Source organism: Salvelinus sp. IW2-2015, linkage group LG8 (assembly GCF_002910315.2).
Source record: "Salvelinus sp. IW2-2015 linkage group LG8, ASM291031v2, whole genome shotgun sequence".
Taxonomy (NCBI): domain Eukaryota; kingdom Metazoa; phylum Chordata; class Actinopteri; order Salmoniformes; family Salmonidae; genus Salvelinus; species Salvelinus sp. IW2-2015.
Window position 1 is genome coordinate 39,334,415 of NC_036848.1, and position 20,989 is coordinate 39,355,403.

The 20,989-nt window shown below is 41.8% G+C and overlaps 1 non-coding gene across 1 annotated transcript; it reads left to right on the forward strand.

Moving 5' to 3' along the window:
* The first annotated feature begins 17,080 nt into the window (after positions 1-17,080).
* trnal-uag (transfer RNA leucine (anticodon UAG)) lies at positions 17,081-17,162 on the forward strand. Its single transcript has one exon. It is a non-coding gene; the product is annotated as a tRNA-Leu (tRNA).
* Positions 17,163-20,989: the final 3,827 nt, after the last annotated feature.

Below are 20,989 nucleotides of genomic sequence, written 5' to 3' on the forward strand. Positions count from 1 at the left end.
TCTGTGAAGTTATTTGGATTTTTACGAATTAACTTTGAAAGACAGGGTCCTGAAAAAAGGTTGTTTCTTTTTTTGCTGAGCTAATGTTTTTTGTTGCCTGTTTTGAATGTTATTTTGGCATTAATACGTGTCACATATCAGTAAGCAAACAATGTAAAACATGATAAAAAATAATCATTGAGTTAATAAAGCCACAAACAAACATGGTCTCTTTTTTGCTTTCTTGTGTAAGGCTGTTCCAAAATGCAGGCGTTTCAGCCTAACTCAGTGCTTTCTGTGGTTGTGGGGGAGCCAGCGGAAAATACGGAGCGTAGGGGTTGGTAATGTTTTCTAGTTGCGCCATGATTGGCTCAGTGTTTTCTCACTCATGGGGACACTACGTCACCGCAAAATCTAAAGGGAGAGCTAGAAAATTCAAGCCCCTTGGGTGCTACCATAGAGTTACATTAGAAGTGCCCATCCAAGAAGGCTCAAGGTCATTGGCCACAGACAAAATGACGTCAATATCTACAGTAGCTTTGARTGGACTGATGTCAACATCATACTTTCAAAATCTTAGCTAGCAAGCTAGCAGTCATCATGAATCAAGTAAACAATCTACTGGCAAATCCTTTTCAATCCTTGTCATTTGAAGTTAAATTAAAAAMATKAATTATAGATAAAATGTTTCGGTGCTCGTCGGCCATTGGATATAAACATTACACAACAAGTTGGAAATTGCAAATTCAACAATGAGCAGTTTGGAAGGAATTAGTGGCTAACTGCAAGCATTGCAAAGCAATCACTAGCCTGCTATTCAGTGGKGTGGTTGTGTGGTCCAAGTCTGYGTTTAAGGGTCTCTTTTCCAAGCTTAAAAGGATAAACATTCAACATTGGCCATGRTGTCAATCCAGCATGACCTCTGCRGRGTTCAAAACAACTGGAAACTCGGAACTGGGAAATCTCAGACTTCAATGAGTTCAAGACAACTGGAAACTCTGAAAAAAACGAGCTCCAACTGGGAAAATATGTTTTGAATGGTCATCCAACTCAGAATTCCAAGTCGGGAACTCAGGCCTCTTTCTAGAGCTCCAGCCTGAAGATCACTAACATCATGAGTTTCCAGTTGTATTGAAAGCACCATAAATCCAGAGAATGACCAAGTTTGATGACAAAATTTGCCCACGAAGGACCGCCGTGCCACCTTCCTGTTCAAGTGAGAACAACAAGGTGACTCCAAAAATTGTATGCTGCTGCATAAATGAGGTAATATGCCAGGGAGATATGTATACTGTAGCTAAGACATTAACACTAAGTGTATGTTGTGTAGTAAGCTGTTAGTAGCCCATGTGCCTCACCCTATTAATTTGGTCCCTTTTCCCTTCATAACTTAGCATACTGTTCTGACTTGGTGGTGCACATGTAGCCTATAGCCTGTTTTAGAGAAATGTCATCGTCGAATGTTTGTACATCTCAATTGTCAGTAGAAACCAAAACATTTTAAAGCAAGTCAGCCATATCAGCTATTTTTTTTTAAAGGCAGTAAATGAGGCTGAGTTAAGTGTTTTGCTGCCAGACAAGGCTCCGCTGACAGCCATGTGTAGTGGTTGTAAGGTTTTGGGACTGCTATGTTAGGACAGCTTTATGTAGGCCATCACAGTTTGTGGGCACTGTTTGTCACAGTTATAGTCCAATTAATGCATTGTTTAGTGTTGTGTTGTGTAATGGCTTTGCTGGCATGCATATAAAAAAAAGACCTACCACTGACCAAATGTCTCTTTGTTTTCCAGTCTAACAGGAGTGCATCCTTCAGACCGTCCAGTGCATGGACATCTTAGGCCAGTGTGAGCTTGCCCCACCAAGATTTACATCCTAAAATCACCACTGCAAACAAGTTTTGTTCAAAGGAGCTAACTAAAGAAATGTGGTTAACTTTATCATGGGCACAGTGGGAATTTAAATCTGTGATGTTCAAATTATATCTTACCCCTGTGTCTTACTTGCTGAAGGCCCCAGTCATCCCTGCCTGTACATGACATTGTTGAAAAACAAGTGAACAAGATATAAAGATCATACAAACAATAGGCTCCTAGAATAGGTTATATTACATTCAAGTTTTGCTCAAAGCAGCCAACTAAAGTAATTTAGTTAATGTAAATTCAATCACAAAGGCTGGTCTGAATTCACATTGTATTTTATCATGGGTACATTGGGAATTTATATCTGGGATGTTTAAATTATGTCTTATCACCAGAGTGAGAGAGTACAGTACATCACCACCAGCAGATCTCCCTGCTGAGGGTGTCATTGATCATGCACTGCTTCTCGTGGGGTGAGTCTGATGTTCCGTATGTCACGCCTCARGTCTAAAACATGGGGAAAAGGGAACATAAAGTCAACATTTCGATGCATCTACAAATTCAATGTTTTACACAATATTGTATCATATTTGATGAGTTACTGACCTGTCCGTCCACAGGCTCGATGTGCTGTAGTCTCCAAATCAAATCAAAAATCGAATCAAATTCTGTTTGTCACATGCGCTGGGTGGCCATTTGATGAATTGTTCAGCAGTCTTATGGCTTGGGGGTAGGAGCCTTTTGGACCTRGACTTGGCACTCTGGTACCGCTTGCCGTGCGTTACCAAAGGGAACAGTCTATGACTTGGGTGACTGGAGTCTCTGACAATTTTTGGGCCTTCCTCCGACACCGCCTAGTATCACTGGACGCTTGTGCTCATTCACACTGGCCTAAGATGTCCATGCACCGGATGGTCTGAAGGATGCACTCCTGTTAGACTGGAAAACAAAGAGACATTTGGTCAGTGGTAGGTCTTTTTCAATGCTGTATCACCATCTTTATCTTGACAGAAAACGCATTGTTTATCATAACACAAACACAGCTTGGACAATGTGACAAGTGGTCCCTCAACACCCAATCTTAAATCATGGGAACCATACACAAACATACTCTGCAGATAAATATACACATGAATTGTATCACATTCGATGAGTTACTGACCTGTCTGTCCACAGGCTCGATCTGCTGTAGTCTCTACAACTGGACGCTTGCGCTCAGATCACACTGGTACAGGATGTCATCACACTGGCACAGGATATCCATGCACCGAATGGTCTGAGGGATGCACTGGTAGGTCTTTTTCAATGCTGTATCATCATCTTTATCTGGACAGAAAATGCATTGTTTATCATAACACAAACCCAACTTGGACAACGTGGCAAGTGGTCCCTCAACATGCCTTTGTTCTTGTTTCCCAATCAACAGTCTGAATCTTCATCTTCTGCCATGGTGGATGAGCTACCTTTTCTGGTAAAAATAGGGCCATTTCTCTTTCCCAACGGAAAATGGCAGCTGCAGACCCGACTGTTGTCATTGGGCTTCCGGTCCACACATCTGAAAGACAAAAAAAAGTAAATTTTACTAGCTAGCTAGGTTGATTACTAAAATGATAACATCTGTTTCTAAATACTATAATCAACAGACTTGACTATAGTAATTTTAAAATAGACTGGGCTTTGGTCTATCTGCAGATCTAAAATACTACTATGTGGATGGGACATTTCTGCTGGGATGGAGGAATTATCTGGAATGCTCAACTAGATGATCAGGACAGTCTAGGGTACCTTTTGCCGGAAGAGGTGAAGTATTGCAATGGACCCGGCTTGGCGGCCCCCCTCCTAGATAACCTGCCTGTGTCCATTTCAACTTCAACCCTTCCCAAACCTTCTTTATAGACTTCCACTGTTCTTTTCCCCCTGACCTGTCTTGTATCTTCTGATCTAGAAAATCGTWAAATTTTAGCTTTGGAGTATTTGGGGTCGTCATATTGTCATGTTTTTTATATTTTAACTTTTATCTCTATATTTTAAATCATCTGATTAAATTTCATCACTATATTAGACTATCTGAATATACTTAGCCCGTCACTGGTAAATACCCGTGATGAATTCTTGGAGACACGTACTCTGTCTTATCTCAGAGCTCCTCCCTRGTACACTCAGAAWTMTATATGTATTATTTAATTTATAAGGCGTTGTGGAATGCGRAACCAACAGATTATATCAGCACATTTAAACTCATCATTTAAGCATTCATTCAATATAGTCAATATTTGTCACTTAAAATACTTCACATTAATCAGTATACATTCAACACTTGCACATTACATTAAAGATCTCTCGAACACWCTGAACCTATTCCTTACCGARCTCAGTCGGACCGGTCTCAGCCGGACTTATTGAATAGCTATRACTTATCACTACACAATTCAAACCTACTCCTTACCGGTCTCAGCCTGGACTATTGAGTAGGTCTTATCACAACACAAATTAAGTTTATTCCTTACCGACCTCAGTCGGACCGGTCTCAGCCGGACTTATTGAATAACTTATCACTTATCACAATACAAATTAAGTCTATCCCTTACCGATCTCAGTCGGACCGGTCTCAGCCGGACTTATTGGATAACTTATCACTTAGCAACAATACAAATTAAGTCTATCCCTTACCGATCAGTCACGGCCGCCGGACTTTATGGATAACTCTTAATCAGGAATTACAAATTAAATCTATTCCTTACCGGTCTTTGCCGGACCGGTCTCAGCCGGACTTATTGAATAGATTTATCAAAACACAATTCTATTCCTTACCGGTCTCTGCCGGACCGGTCTCAGCCGGACTTATTGAATAGAATTATATGGCCACATATATTTACTTCACTGTCATTCACATGTCATCTATGCACATAAATTTAAACAAGAATTCTTACCCACACTCGGTAATACTGATCGAAATTTGGATAGACTATACGACAATATGCAAAGTTTGATTTAACAGGTCTTGCTTACCTTGTTTATGGTCGACCAGGAGATCAGTTTCCCGAGCTGAGCAGAACTGTTGTCCTCCCCCCAAAGATTTCACCTGTCCTCCGCGAACCGTCCTTCACCAACTCGCCCCCTCACATCCACATCAACCACTCTGGACCGCGGTATCTAGACAACCATCCTCTGCTACCAAATTTCTGTTGATAATGGGATATGGAGAAGGGTGAGCCGGTCAAGGATCGATTCAGACTAGGTGGTAAATTGTATGACAAGCGGCAGTTTATTCAGAGTAAAGATATCTGGTACAAGCGTGCATGGACTCGTTCTGTCTGGCTCATAGGGAACCGTCGGAAAGAGCCCCGAAAACATAGTGCAAATGTATTTTATACAGGTAATAAAGTAGGTTGAGTCTGGCTGGTCTGGTCTTCTGGTTGGTCCTGATGAGTTGGGCGAGGTCCCCTTCAGGCTAGTATCACTGTCCCATTGGCTCTAGGTAGAGTTCTTTGTCTTCAGAAATGTTCAGCTAAAACAGGAGTTTAGGTGTGTGCGTAGATGTTCCTATTTTGACATATCTGTGTGTCTCTGTGAAATGTCAGCTAAAACAGGAGATTTTGTGTGTGCGTAGACGTTCCTGTTTTATCAGTTTTTATGAAAGGTTTGCCTCACCCTCTGTCCTTGGGTGTGTGTGTCTCAGTATCTCGTGAAATGCAGACCCAAGCACCCTTTTGATCAAGGCCTTTCCTGCCTTATCAGGTTATGAAAGGTCTGTGCCAGCCATCTGTCTCTGGTGGTGTGTGTGGGTCTCAGTATCTGCTTATGAGTTTGTGAGAAACCCTGTTTTGAAAGAAGTTAGTTATAACAACGTAATAGCAATATGCTTGTGTTATTTTAAATGGTATTTATTGGAAATTGGAAATGGAAATTCAAAAATTTCCCTGCTGTGTCAGGCTAGTTTGGCACATTTTCTACTACCCCAGTCTGAAAAGTATTAGCCTCGGGCTAGCTTAATTTCCATCCCTGCTGACATTTCTAACTGACTTCACAGGTCATTTGCTTAGTCATGTACAACAGATGCACTCTTGGAACAAAACTGTTTCTGTGTTTTGTATGGGGAAAACATTGAGCCCACAAATCCTTTTGTGAGCTAGCTAGCCAACTTTAGCTAATGTAGCTAACTAGCCAATCAAGTGCCTTACTAGCTAGCCTACCAGGTGATATTTAGCTAGCTAGCTAGTTAACATTAGCTCACTGTTCGTGTAGTCAGATTTTTCAAAGTGGTGACATGCTAGCTAACCAACTATCCTTACCATTGGGCCGGTGTTGTGGCGAAAAGCTCCCACCTGCCAAAATTCTCCCCTGCCCCCTTCGCGTGAACACGCACGCACTCAATTATTCATTGCTGCGACTTGCTTGCCATTGAGATTTCTGACCACGTTAGTCTGCGTTTAATTTTATTTATTATGTCGGTTTGAATCGCGGGGAGTTTTACAATCTAACCAGACACCTAGGTATTTGTAGTTGTCCACATATTCTAAGTCAGAACCGTCCAGAGTAGTGATGCTGGACGGGCGGGCAGGTGCGCGGCAGCGATCGTTGAAGAGCATGCATTTAGTTTTACTTGCATTTAAGAGCAGTTGGAGGCCACGGAAGGAGAGTTGTATGGCATTGAAGCTTGTCTGGAGGTTTAGTTAACACAGTGTCCAAAGAAGGGCCAGAAGTATACAGAATGGTGTCGTCTGCGTAGAGGTTGATCAGAGAATCACCAGCAGCAAGAGCGACATCATTGATGGTATACAGAGAAAAGAGTCGGCCCAAGAATTGAACCCTGTGGCACCCCCATAGAGACTGCCAGAGGTCCGGACAACAGGCCCTCCGATTTGACACACTGAACTCTGTCTGAGAAGTAGTTGGTTGAATCAGGCGAGGCAGTCATTTGAGAAACCAAGGCTGTTGAGTCTGCCGATAAGAATGTGGTGATTGACAGAGTCGAAAGTCTTGGCCAGGTCGATGAATACAGCTGCACAGTATTGTCTCTTATCGATTATGGTTATGATATCGTTTAGGACCTTGAGCGTGGCTGAGGTGCCCCCATGACCAGCTCGGAAACCAGATTGCATAACAGAGAAGGTACGGTGGGATTCGAAATGGTCGGTGATCTATTTGTTAACTTGGCTTTTGAAGACCTTAGAAAGGCAGGGTAGGATAGATATAGGTCTGTAACAGTTTGGGTCTAGAGTGTCTCCCCCTTTGAAGAGGGGCATGACGGCGGCAGCTTTCCTAACTTTGGGGATCTCAGATGATACGAGAGGTTGAACAGGCTAATAATAACGGTTGAAACAATTGTCTAGCCCGGCTGATTTGTAGGGGTCCAGATTTTGCAGCTCTTTCAGAACATCGGCTATCTGGATTTGGGTGAAGGAGAAATGGGAGAGGCTTGGGAAAGTTGCTGTGGGGGGTGCAGGGCTGTTGACTGGGGTAGGGGTAGCCAGGTGGAAAGTATGGCCAGCCGTAGAAAAATGCTTATTGAAATTCTCTAGACCATCAGACTGCTAAACAGCAATCACTAACTCAGAGAGGCTGCTGCCTAKATAGAGACTCACTAGTCACTTTAAACAATGCCACTTTAATAATGTTTAAAGATCTTTCATTACTAATCTCATATGTATATACGGTATCTTATACCATCTATTGCATCTTGCCTATGCCGCTCGGCCATCACTCATCCATATATTTATATGTACATATTCTTATTCCATCCCTTTAGATTTGTGCGTATCAAATCAAATCAAATGTTATTGTTGTTACTTTAGCTAATTAGGTAGTTGTTGGGGAATTGTTCGATTACTTGTTAGATATTACTGCACTGTCGGAACTAGAAGCACAAGCATTTCGCTACACTCGCTTTAACATCTGCTAACCATGTGTACAGTCGTGACCAAAAGTTTTGAGAATGACACAAATATAAATGTTCACAAAGTTTGCTACTTCAGTATCTTTAGATATTTTTGTCAGATGTTACTATGGAATACTGAAGTATAATTACAGGCATTTCATAAGTGTCTAAAGCTTTTATTGACAATTACATGAAGTTGATGCAAAGAGTCAATATTTGCAGTGTTGACCCTTCTTTTTCAAGACCTCTGCAATCTGGCCTGGCATGCTGTCAATTAACTTCTGGGCTACATCCTGACTGATGACAGCCCATTCTTGCATAATCAATGCTTGGAGTTTGTCAGAATTTGTGTTTTTTTGTTTGTCCACCRGCCTCTTGAGGATTGACCACAAGTTCTCAATGGGATTAAGGTCTGGGGAATTTCCTGGCCATGGACCCAAAATATCGATATTTTGTTCCCCGAGCCACTTAGTTATCACTTTTGCCTTATGGCAAGATGCTCCATCATGCTGGAGAAGACATTGTTCATCACCAAACTGTTCCTGGATGGTTGGGAGAAGTTGCTCTCAGAGGATGTGTTGGTATCATTCTTTATTCATGACTGTGTTCTTAGGCAAAATTGTGAGTGAGCCCACTCCCTTGGGTGAGAAGCAACCCCACACATGAATGGTCTCAGGATGCTTTACTGTTGGCATGACACAGGGCTGATGGTAGCGCTCACCTTGTCTTCTTCTCCGGACAAGCTTTTTTTCCGGATGCCCCAAACAATCGGAAAGGGGATTCATCAGAGAAAATGACTTTATCCCAGTCCTCAGCAGTCCAATCCCTGTACCTTTTGCAGAATATCAGTCTGTCCCTGATGTTTTTCCTGGAGAGAAGTGGCTTCTTTGCTTTCTTTCTTGACACCAGGCCATCCTCCAAAAGTCTTTGCCTCACTGTGCGTGGAGATGCACTCGGAGACGGTCCTGGCGCATGCTGGACTTTCTTGGGCGCCCTGAAGCCTTCTTCACAACAATTGAACCGCTCTCCTTGAAGTTCTTGATGATCCGATAAATGGTTGATTTAGGTGCAATCTTACTGGCAATATTCTTGCCTGTGAAGCCCTTTTTGTGCAAAGCAATGATGACGGCACGTGTTTCCTTGCAGGTAACCATGGTTGACAGAGGAAGAACAATGATTCCAAGCACCACCCTCCTTTTGAAGCTTTCAGTCTGTTATTCGAACTCAATCAGCATGACAGTGATCTCCAGCCTTATCCTCGTCAACACTCACACCTGTGTTAACGAGAGAATCACTGACATGATGTCAGCTGGTCCTTTTGTGGCAGGGCTGAAATGCAGTGGAAATGTTTTTGGGGGATTCAGTTAATTTGCATGGCAAAGAGGGACTTTGCAATTAATTGCAATTCATCTGATCCCTCTTCATAACATTCTGGAGTATATGCAAATTGCCATCATACAAACTGAGGCAGCAGACTTTGAAAATTAATATTTGTGTCATTCTCAAAACTTTAGGCCACGACTGTATGTGACCAATAAAATTTGATATGATTTGAGTTATTGCATTCATTGTCTGTGTGTCAAGTTTACAAACTATCATTTCAAGTTGATCAAAGTTTCATATATTCAACTTCTCAGATGCATTCAGATTAAGTTTTTAAATTCACTTCTCTAAAGTCAGATTCAAAACCAAAAACATCCTGGTACTTAGCCAGCCAGGAAAAGTACAGGAGAACAGATATAATGAAATGCTCACTGTGGTAAACAGAAGCTTCTGGTTAGCTTTCTGAAGCTAATGTGGCATGTTGAATTTATTTTCTTCCTATGAATTTGGCTCTAGCGTTCAAACCGTTTCAGCTATAAACTATAAACTCCATTCCTGAAAGCTAAGACTCTGGAATATGAATGTACCTTCTGTTCCKCTCTATGATGATCACAGTTCGCATTAAAAAGGACAAATTGGCCTCCATAAGAATACAGTTGAATAGCCCTGTCATAGTCCTTCTAAGCATAGCCTGTCCACTCCCTATTAAATCTTGCTCTTGTGACGAACTGGGTTCGAACCAGGTCTCCTACATGTCACAAGACTGTGTTAGCCCACTTAGCTAAAGCCCATATGGATGAGTTCTGGAAGCTAACACAAGTCATAAAGTCTCCAGCAAGGTTACACATCAAAAGTTACATTTCAACCCCCTTTCACCTCCTACTCAGAGATCACGGCACCAATATAACTGACTGGGTTGGAAATCAGGCCTACAACACAACAACACTTTCTGTGGAAAACAGAAGCAGAAGGATCTGTGCACCCCATTTAATGACAGATTACCAGAGGTGGTTTGGTGATCAATGCACGTGATGAACAACCTTGCCTGAGACCTGAAGACACGTGTGTTATGGGATTTTTATGAATAAATGACTAAAATATGTATACATTTGACTTAGATGTTACTGTATGAATGAAACTTAATATAATCATAATGCTGAGTGTAATATGTTCCTTGTTGGAAAGAATGGGTTTATCTTCAGACAGGCTTGAATGATGTATCTACCCAGGGAGGGGAAAGACCTTGGGTTGGTTGCAGATAGTTTAACAGGTGGCAGACAGTAATGAGAACACTAACTATACTGCCATTGTATCCGAAAGGAGGAAGGGCATTTTAAAACCTATGACGTCATTATTATTATATAACCTGATGTAAAATGCATTATGATCAGTACTCTCGAGAATAAACGCTATTGATTGATTGATTTTGAGACTGGTTTCTGTCCATTTTATGCTGATAAGTATCTTACAAATTCTTATGTATGGACAGAGTGTTTTAATTGAATTGGTTGATAAACATAGGAAATAAAATCCCTCTAACAACGTGACAGTTTGACTGATGGGGTTCTAACCCAGGTTTCCTGTGCGCCAGACAATGTAACTTTTCAGGTCTCAGACAAGTTACTCATCACAAGAGCGAGGTCACCGAACCACCTGGTTTACACTTCACCCCCCTTTGACCTTCTCCTTGAAGAGACGGATCCATGTCACAGGGCCAATTCCTAGGCGTTTAGCTCAACAGGCTAACACAGTCTTAACCCAGTCAGTCACATGTTAACCTTATAATGACTACCCTTGCCGGAAACTTGAAACTAACACGTCTAACACAAACTAACACATGTCAAACTAACAGGTCTTCAGGTCTCAGGCAAGGTTCTTATCACATAAGCATGGATCACCAAACCATGCTCTTTTGATGATCAACCTTGCTGGATCTTAGTTATTAGTGCAGCAGTTTGGGATCTGTGAAATTCACTTATCAGCCTGAAGTGTCAACTTTTTAATTGCACGGTGTGTTGGAATGCTTCAGGAGGACAGCCACGTGTGTTTCCGCAGAAGTCCTGAGTTCAAGTCTCCATATGAGCTGAATCAGGGGGAAGCAGTACTCGCTGGGCAGGCAGCGTGATGTCCTTTACAGTGGTGCCACTGGACTTGGATCTACAGCTGCGCTGGTTCAACCCCTGGGGTTGCTGTGGAGTGAGTTTAGGGGGAGAATGTAGCAGATGGGAATCTGTGGAACTCACTCATCAACCTGAAGTGCCCTTGCGCAATTGAAGAGGCCTTGCACGGTACGTTGGAACACTTCACGAGGGTGGTCATGTGTGTTTGCGAGGCAGAGGTCCTGAGTTCAAGTCTCGGTATGAGCTGAATCTGAGGGAAGCGGTACTCCCTAAGCAAATCAGTCACCGGATTCATTAATAAGTGCATCAATGATGTCTTCCCCACATTGACCATACGTACATTTACCAACCAGAAGCCATGTATCACCGGCTACATCCGCACTGAGCTAAAGGTTAGAGTTGCCGCTTTCAAGGAGCGGAACAATAATCTGGACACTTAAAAGAAATCCCGCTACGTCCTCTGACGACTGTGTGACCACGCTCTCCATAGCCGATGTGAGTAAAACCTTTAACATTCACAGAATATCCACGTGTGCAAGGATATTGGACATTTTATCAAAGTCTACTGGATGACAACTTGCTTTTAACGAAGACAGAAGTACACTATACAGTGCATTCGGAAAGTATTCAGTTCCCTTCCCTTTTTCCACATTCTGTTCTGTTACAGCCTTATTCTACAATGGATTAAATAAAAAAAATATCTCATTKATCTACACACAATACCTCATATTGACAAAGCAAAAACAGAAATACCTTATTTGCATAAGTATTCAGACCCTTTGTTATGAGACTCAACGTTGGGCTCAGGTGCATCCTGTTTCCATTGATCATCCTTTAGATGTTTCTACAACTTGATTGGAGTCCACCTGTGGCCAATTCAATTGATTGGACATGATTTGGAAAGGCACACACCTGTCTATATAAGGTCCCGCAGTTGACAGTGCACGTCAGAGCAAAAACCAAGCCATGAGGTCAAAGGAAGGGTACCAAAATATTTCTGCATCATTGAAGGTCCCCAAGAACACAGTGACCTCCATCATTATTAAATGGAAGAAGTTTGGAACCACCAAGACTCTTCCTAGAGCTGGCCTCCCGACCAAACTGAGCAATCGAGGGAGAAGGACCTTGGTCAGGGAAGTGACCAAGAACCCGATAGTCACTCTGACAGAGTTAATCTCTGCAGCAGTACACCAATCAAGCCTTTATGGTAGAGTGGCCAGACGGAAGCTACTTCTCAGTAAAAGGCACATGACAGGCCACTTGGAGTTTTCCAAAAGGCACCTGAAGACTCTCAGACCATGAGAAAAAAGATTCTCTGGTCTGATGAAACCAAGATTGAACTCTTTTMCCTCAATGCCAAGCATCACATCTGGAGGAAACCTGGCACCATCCCTACTGTGAAGAATGGTGGTGGCAGCATCATGCTGTGGGGATGTTTTTCAGTGGCAGGGACTGGAAGACTAGTGAGGATAGAGGGAGGGAAAAGGTTTGCCTTCCAACAGGACAAGACCCTAAGCACACAGCCAAGACAATACAGGAGTGGCTTTGGGACAAGTCTATGAATGTCCTTGAGTGGCCAAGCCAGAGCCTGGACTTGAACCCGATTGAACATCTATGGAGACCTGAAATAGCTGTGCAGCGACGCTCCCCATCCAACCTGACAGAGCTTGAGAGGATCGGCAGAGAAGAATGGGAGAAACTCCCCAAATACAGGTTTGCCAAGCGTGTAGTGTCATACCCATGAAGACTCGAGGCTGTAATCGCTGCCAAAGGTGCTTCAACAAAGTACTGAGTAAAGGGTCTGAATACTTATGTAAATGTCATATTTCAGTTTTAAATGTTTTTTCTTTGTCATTATGGGGCATTGTGTGTAGATTGATAAGAAAYAAAAAAATATTTAATCCATTTTAGAATAAGGCTGCAACGTAACAAAATGTGGAAAAAGTCAAGGGGTCTGAATACTTGTCTTGTCCGTTTATTCTGTTTATTGTGGCAGCACCATTTTACTGAGTCAAATGCCTTTTCATGCATATGTATTTAGTGAATAAAGGTGATTCTGATTTAACTGATGAAAATTCTGTTATCAAAGTAATTTCCTTAATATGTGAAATGTAACGCATGTTTTAAAACTTTGTGTCCTGCTAAACACGCCTGTGGCCCACCTGTCCACCATGGCAACATGCACTCCCTGCACGTATTGCTTACTGTCAGTGACAACCACAAAGTATTTCTGGCCAATAGTCACACCAAATAGAATTTGGCCACACCCCTTCTTGTGCAGCTGGCAGCGAGCCAATTGAAACCGTAAGTACTGTACACAATATACAAGTATATTTATCACCACTCTGTTACCATCTGGCAAACGGTATTGGAGTATCGGGTCTCGGACCAACAGCCCCCGAGACAGCTTCTACCACAAGGCGATCAGACATCAGACTGTTGAACACCTAACCCTAGCTGTCTATCAGCTCAGACCTGCACCTTAGAGACTATTTGCACTGACTCTCCACACATTAATCTCTCCACACACACACACACACACACACACACACACACACACACACACACACACAACCACAACCCAACACCAACACACACACACACACACACACACCACACACACACACACACACACACACACACCACACACACACACCACACACATAACAACCACACACACGCTTACATAAACACACAATCGACGCTGCTGTTCTATTATATACTCATTCAACTGCACAAGGGTCATTCCATGAAGAGTGCCTTTTACCTCTTTGATATTTGAAGTAGAAATTGCCTCCCAATATTGAGTTTTAAAAGCCTGTTTTATGAAATGAAGTGTCCTTTAATATAGAACACATGGAGAATGTAATATGAATTATACTTGCTAAAGTGCCAAGATTCAGCATTTTGACATCCCTCAATGTACCCTCTGTGACTTCTAGGAAGATTTTAACTCACTTAATCTCAACATTTGTCCAAGTTTTCGCCAGCATTGAAAAGCAATACTTCTTACAAAAACAAGTAGTGATGAAGTCAATCTCCCGTCTACTTTGAGCCATGAGAGATTTACATGCATATTATTAATGTTAGCGCTCTGTGTACATTTAAGGGCCAGCCGTGCTGCCCTGTTCTGAGCCAATTGCAATTTTCCTAAATCCTCTTTGTGGCACCTGACTACACGTCTAGACAGTAGTCCAGGTGCGACAAAACTAGGGCCTGTCGAACCTGACTTGTTGATAGTGTTTTTAATAAGGCAGAGCTGCGCTTTATTGTGGACAGACTTCTCCCCATCTTTGTTACTGCTGCATCAACATGTTTTGACCATGACAGTTTACAATCCAGGGTTACTCCAAGCAGTTTAATCACCTCAATTTGCTCGATTTCCACATCATTAATTTCAAGATTCAGTTGAGGTTTAGGGTTTAGTGAATGATTAGTCCCAAATACAATACTTTTAGTTTTTGAAATATTTAGGACTAACTTATTTCTTGCCACTCATTCTGAAATGAACTGCTGCTCTTTGTTAAGTGTTGCAGTCATTTAACTCGCTGTAGTAGCTGATCTGTAAAGTGTTGAGTCATCCGCATACTGTACATAGACACACTGGCTTTACTGAAAGCCTGTGTGTCTATGTCATTAGTGGCATGTCATTAGTAAAGACTGAATAAAGTAAGGGGTCTAGACAGCTGCCCTGGGAAATTCCTGATTCTACCTGGATTATGTTGGAGATGCACCCTCTGTGTTCTGTTAGACAGGTAACTCTTTATCCACAATATAGCAGGGTGTGTAAAGCCACAACACATACGTTTTTCCAGCAGCAGACTATGATCAATAATGTCAAAAGCTGCACTGAAGTCTAACAAAACAACTCCCACAATCTTTTTATCATAAATTTCTCTCAGCCAATCATCAGTCATTTGTGTAAGTGCCGTGCATGTTTAATGTCCATCCCTATAAGAGTGCTGAAAGTCTGATGTCAATTTGTTTACTGAAAATAGCATTGCATTTGGTCAAACACATTTATTTTCAAAAGTTTACTAAGTTGGTAACAGGCTGATTAGTCGGCTATTTGAGCCAGTAAAGGGMGCTTTACCATTCTTGAGTAGGGGAATTACTTTTTTCCCCCTCCAGGCCTGAGGGCACACACTTTCTTGTAGGCTTAGATTGAAGATATGGCAAATAGGAGTGGCAATATCGTCCACGATTATCCTCAGTATTTTTCCATCCAAGTTGTCAGACCCAGGTGGCTTGTTATTGTTGATAGACAACAGCTAACATGTCTTGGATCAATAATTTGTTCACCTCTTCCACACACACTTTTTGGAATCCAAAATTACAATGCTTGTCTTTCATAATTTGGTCAGTTATACTTTTAAAATTTTAATTTAACCTTTATTTAATGAGGCAAGTCTTGGATGGGTAATGTCAGCGTTTGTTGCTGGCATGTCATGCCTAAGTTTGCTAATCTTGCCGATGAAAAAATCATTAAAGTAGTTGTCAATATCAGTGGGTTTTGTGATGAATGAGCCATCTGATTCAATGAATGATGGAGCTGAGTTTGCCTTTTTGCCCAACATTTTATTTAAGGTACTCCAAAGCTTTTTACTATCATTCTTTATATCAGGCCAGCTGGTTCTACTCTATTTGGCCATTTTCTGGTGTTTTGTGGAGGGAAACTGAGCGGGTCAAGCATAACAAGTCGACCCTCTTATCCATAGACAGGCTAGAAATGATATAACATGTATTTATTTTTTTGTGAAGCTTGCATTCAATTGCCCCTCCCTGTTGCATACAACAAGCTTCCATTCCCACGTCACCAGCGGATTCATGGCTGATTTAAGATGAAATCGTCAACCCTGTTACTTTCAACCCTGTGACTTTATTTGGCACGTAACAGGCACTTACTATAGTATTTTTTWWTTTTATTTAATCTCTTGAGACGGGTAAACATGTTTTTTATGAAGTGGAACGTGCTCTTTTTGACAGAATGTTAAAATTAGGCGAAATCAAACGTTTTTTGGGACCAAGTTACACTTCTAAAAAGGCACCCATCTCTTACACACAAGGTCACACACACACAGATTATTGCAATTTTAAATCAAATCAACGTTTATTTGTCACTGAATACAACAGGTAGACCTTACAATGAAATGCTTACTTACCAATAGTGCAAAAAAGGTATTAGGTGAACAATTTGCACATCATCCTGTAAATGTCTTTATTAGTACATCTATACATGCACAATTCATATTGTAGCTTATAGTGTAGTCTAGTTTTTTGCTTAGTGTTCATTGTGTACATACTGTATGTGGATTGTGTAAATTCTGCGTCTATATATCCTGTCTCTATATTCTGTTTATTGTGTGCATGTTCTTTTTTATTGTGGCAGCACCATTTCACAGTTAAATTTCTTTACATGCAAATGTATCTGGCGAATAAAGGTGATTCTGATTTTACTTCCGTAAATTCTGTTATCCAGGTAAATTACAACCTTCCATCTTGGTTATGAACGCAGCATTAGTGAGCCACGTGGTGAAAGTCAAAATTAAAAACAACTGTTAAGTGTTAAAAGTGGATCTCATGTAAGTAGCCACAGATGAAAGGGGTTATCACAATATTTGCCTGAAGTTCTCTTCTCTAAGGTTATCGACATTTCAAAAGACTGCAATGCATGATTCTGCAGCTAGAACTTTCTAGCCCAAGTCTAGCTACAGCAGTTAGCCCCATGAAAGGGTAGGTCCCTGGCGGCAACTAGTTAGCAATCTTCCAGCGAAGTAAACCTACCACCACTGGTGTTATGGACGTCTCCGTCTGTTGTGTTGGTAAGGTAAGATCACAAGTAAGATATTATTGCTTTTGGAACCCCCTACGAAATATTGTATATATTCAAATCCGTTTCTGTACGCTGGAAGTCTTCGGAAGGTAGCGTGGCCGAGTGGTCTAAGGCGCTGGATTTAGGCTCCAGTCATTTCGATGGCGTGGGTTCGAATCCCACCGCTGCCAAATTATTTTTATTAAACGTCAGGTCTTAATTATCTCTACACTTCACAGAACAATGTATTAGGAGTAGGGCTGTCAAACAATAGACAAAAAATTGAGTTAGTTGCAGGATTTGCTGTGGTTAATCACAATTCATTTTCTCAAATTGAACTGTAAATTAAGATTTTTTTTATACAAAAAGCATTACAAGAATATTGAAGTCTAAATTGATAAAGCACACGTTGATAAAGCCCACACATCCAAATATCAACTTATTTTGACATCGCATTGTTGTTTTCATCACTTATGTATTTTGGATGCTTTCAGTGTATTCTGAACGCTTTCAGACAATACGATTAAAACAAATGAGTGCACTAAAATTGACTACAGCTCAACGTTCAACACCATAGTGCCCTCAAAGCTCATCACTAAGCTAAGGACCCTGGGACTAAACACTTCCCTCTGCAACTGAATCCTGGACTTCCTGATGGGGTGCCCCAAGGTGGTAAGGGTAGGCAACAACCCATATGCCACGCTAATCCTCAACACTGTGGCCGCTCAGGGGTGTGTACTTAGTCTCCTCCTGTACTCCCTGTTCACCCACGACTGCGTAGCCAAGCACAACTCCAACATCATTAAGTTTCCTGACGACACAACAGTGATAGTCCTGATCACCGACAATGACGAGACAACCTATAGGGAGGAGGTCAGAGACCGGGCAGTGTGGTGCCAGGAAAAACAACCTTTCCCTCAATGTGAGCAAGACAAATGACCTCATCGTGGTCTATAGGAAAAGGAGGGCCGAATAGACTCCATTACCATCGACGGGGCTGTAGTGAAGCAGGTTGAGAGTTTCAAGTTCCTTGGTGTCCACATCACCAACTAACTATCATGGTCCAAACACATCAAGACAGTTGTGAAGAGGGCACGACAACAGCTTTTCAGGAGACTGAAAAGATTCGGCATGGGTCCCCAGAACCTCAAAAAGTTTGGTTGCATCACCATCTGGTATGGCAACTGCTCGGCATCCGACCATAAGGCGCTACAGGTGGTAGTGCGTACGGTCCAGTACATCACTGGGGTCAAGCTTCCTGCCATCCAGGACCTATATACTAGGCGGGGTAGGAGGAAGACCCAAAAAATTGTCAAAGACTCCAGTCACCCAAGTCATAGCCTGCCCCCCCCCATTTGTTTTTTWWAAATGTAACCTTTATTTGACTAGACAAGTCAGTTAAGAACAAATTATTATTTACAATGACGGCCTACCAAAAGGCCTCCTGCGGGGACGGGGGCTGGGATTAAAAAAWAWATATTTTTTATAGGACAAAACACATCACAACAAGAGAGACAACACTACATAAAGAGAGACCTAAGACAACACAGCATGGTAACAACACAACATGACAACAACATGGCAGCAGCACAACATGGTACAAACATTTATTGGGCATAGACAGCAGCAAGAAGGTAGAGACAACAATACATCACGGAAAGCAGGCACAACTGTCAGTAAGAGTGTCCATGATTGAGTCTTTGAATGAAGAGATTGAGATAAAAACTGTCCTTGAGTGTTTGTTGCAGCTCGTTCCAGTCGCTAGCTGCAGCGAAATGAGAAGACGAGCGACCTAGGGATGTGTGTGCTCTTGGGAGAATGTGACTGGCAGAACGCGTGTTGTATGTGGAGGATGAGGGCTGCAGTAAATATCTCAGATAGTGGGGAGTGAGGCCTAAGCACGTTTTTATAAATAAGCATCAACCAGTGGGTCTTGCGACAGGTATACAGAGATGCCTCGGTACCGGTACCCCCTGTATATAGCCTCGTTATTGTATACAGTCTCGTTACTTTTTGATACTTTTTTAACTTTAGTTTATTTAGTAAATATTTTCTTAACTCTTTCTGGAACTGCATTGTTGGTTAAGGGCTTGTAAGTAAGCACTTCATGGTAAGGTCTACCACCTGTTGTATTCGGCCCATGTGACAAATACAATTTGATTTGAAGCCCTAATTACGAGTTAGAAACCTTGGTAATTCAGGTGAACTATAAAACATGTCTGTTGCATAGACTGGTGACTAGTGGTAAAACTACAATAGCCATGACAAAGACCTTTACTTTACTGCCATCTTGTGGTGTTGRATAGTCATTACAAAGAAGAGTCCACTCAAGGGCATTGTTGCCAATTCCATAATTTATTAGTTAGAATGCTTCCTGCTAAGAAATAAGTCTGTATCTGGAACATTATTTTGTGGTATTTAAATTTGTCGCAAATGGCTTCCTCTAAATAAGAGATCCATGATCATGGGTGCCCAACCTGCAGCTTGCCATGGCTGGGTCACATCTACAGTCAGAAGTTTACATACACCTTAGTCAAATACATTTAAACACAGTTTTTCACAATTCCAGACATTTAATCCTAGTAAAAATTCCCTGTCTTAGGTCAGTTAGGATCACCACTTTATTTTAAGGATGTGAAATGTCAGAATAATAACAGAGAGAATTATTTATTTCAGCTTTTATTTTTTTCATCACATTCCCAGTGGGTCAGAAGTTTACATACACTTAATTAGTATTTGGTAGCATTGCCTTTAAATTGTGTAACTTGGGTCAAACGTTTCAGGTAGCCTTCCACAAGCTTCCCACAATAAGTTGGGTGAATTTGGCCCATTCCTGACAGAGCTGATGTAATTGAGTCAGGTTTGTAGGCCTCCTTGCTCGTACACGCTTTTTCAGTTCTGCCCACAAATTTTCTATAGGACTGAGGTCAGGGCTTTGTGATGGCCACTCCAATTCCTTGACTTTGTTGTCCTTAAGCCATTTTGCCACAACTTTGGAAGTATGCTTCGGGTCATTGTTCATTTGGAAGACCCATTTGCGACCAAGCTTTAACTTCCTGACTGATGTCTTAAGATATTGCTTCAATATATCCACCAAATTTTCATGATGCCATCAATTTTATGAAGTGCACCAGTCCCTCCTGCAGCAAAGAACCCCACAACATGATGCTGCCAACCCCGTGCTTCACGGTTGGAATGGTGTTCTTCGGCTTGCAAGCTTCCCCCTTTTTCCTCCAAACATAACGATGGTCATTATGGCCAAACAGTTCTATTTTTGTTTCATCAGACCAGAGGACATTTCTCCAAAAAGTAAGATCTTTCTCCCCACGTGCAGTTGCAAACTGTAGTCTGGCGGTTTTGGAGCAGTGGCTTCTTCCTTGCTGAGCGGCCTTTCAGGTTATGTCGATATAGGGCTCGTTATACTGTGGATATAGATACTTTTGTGCCTGTTTCTTCCAGCATCTTCACAAGGTCCTTTGCTGTTGTTCTGGGATATAATATTCTCTAAACCTACGCCCATACATCCACACTAGCATTAGGATTTTCTCCTGAAGTCTCACCACAGTTTATTGCCACTCAGCTGACAGTTCCAGTCCACCCCAGATACGGGAAACCTGGAGGGGCTCTCCCTGTCCTATCTTATCTCCCCAGAGTTACAGCCGGGTCGGTTCAAACATAGTTTAATGATCCACTTTGTTTTCTTTAGGCACACACATACATTCCTCTCTTCCCAGGTACATGCTACATAACCTCTTTCTTATGAACTAACATTATTTATCATGACAGAAAAACAGGGTAGAATTCAGTTAGTTATAGTTCTACGTTAAATGTATACATKATTTAGTCATTGTTCATAAAATTCATACAACTACCCTCTGTAGTGCCTTGTGGTCGGAGGCTGAGCAGTTGCCATACCAGGCAGTGATGCAACCCGTCAGGATGCTCTCGATGGTGCAGCTGTAGAACCTTTTGACGATCTGAGGACCCATGCCAAATCTTTTCAGTCTCCTGAGGGGGA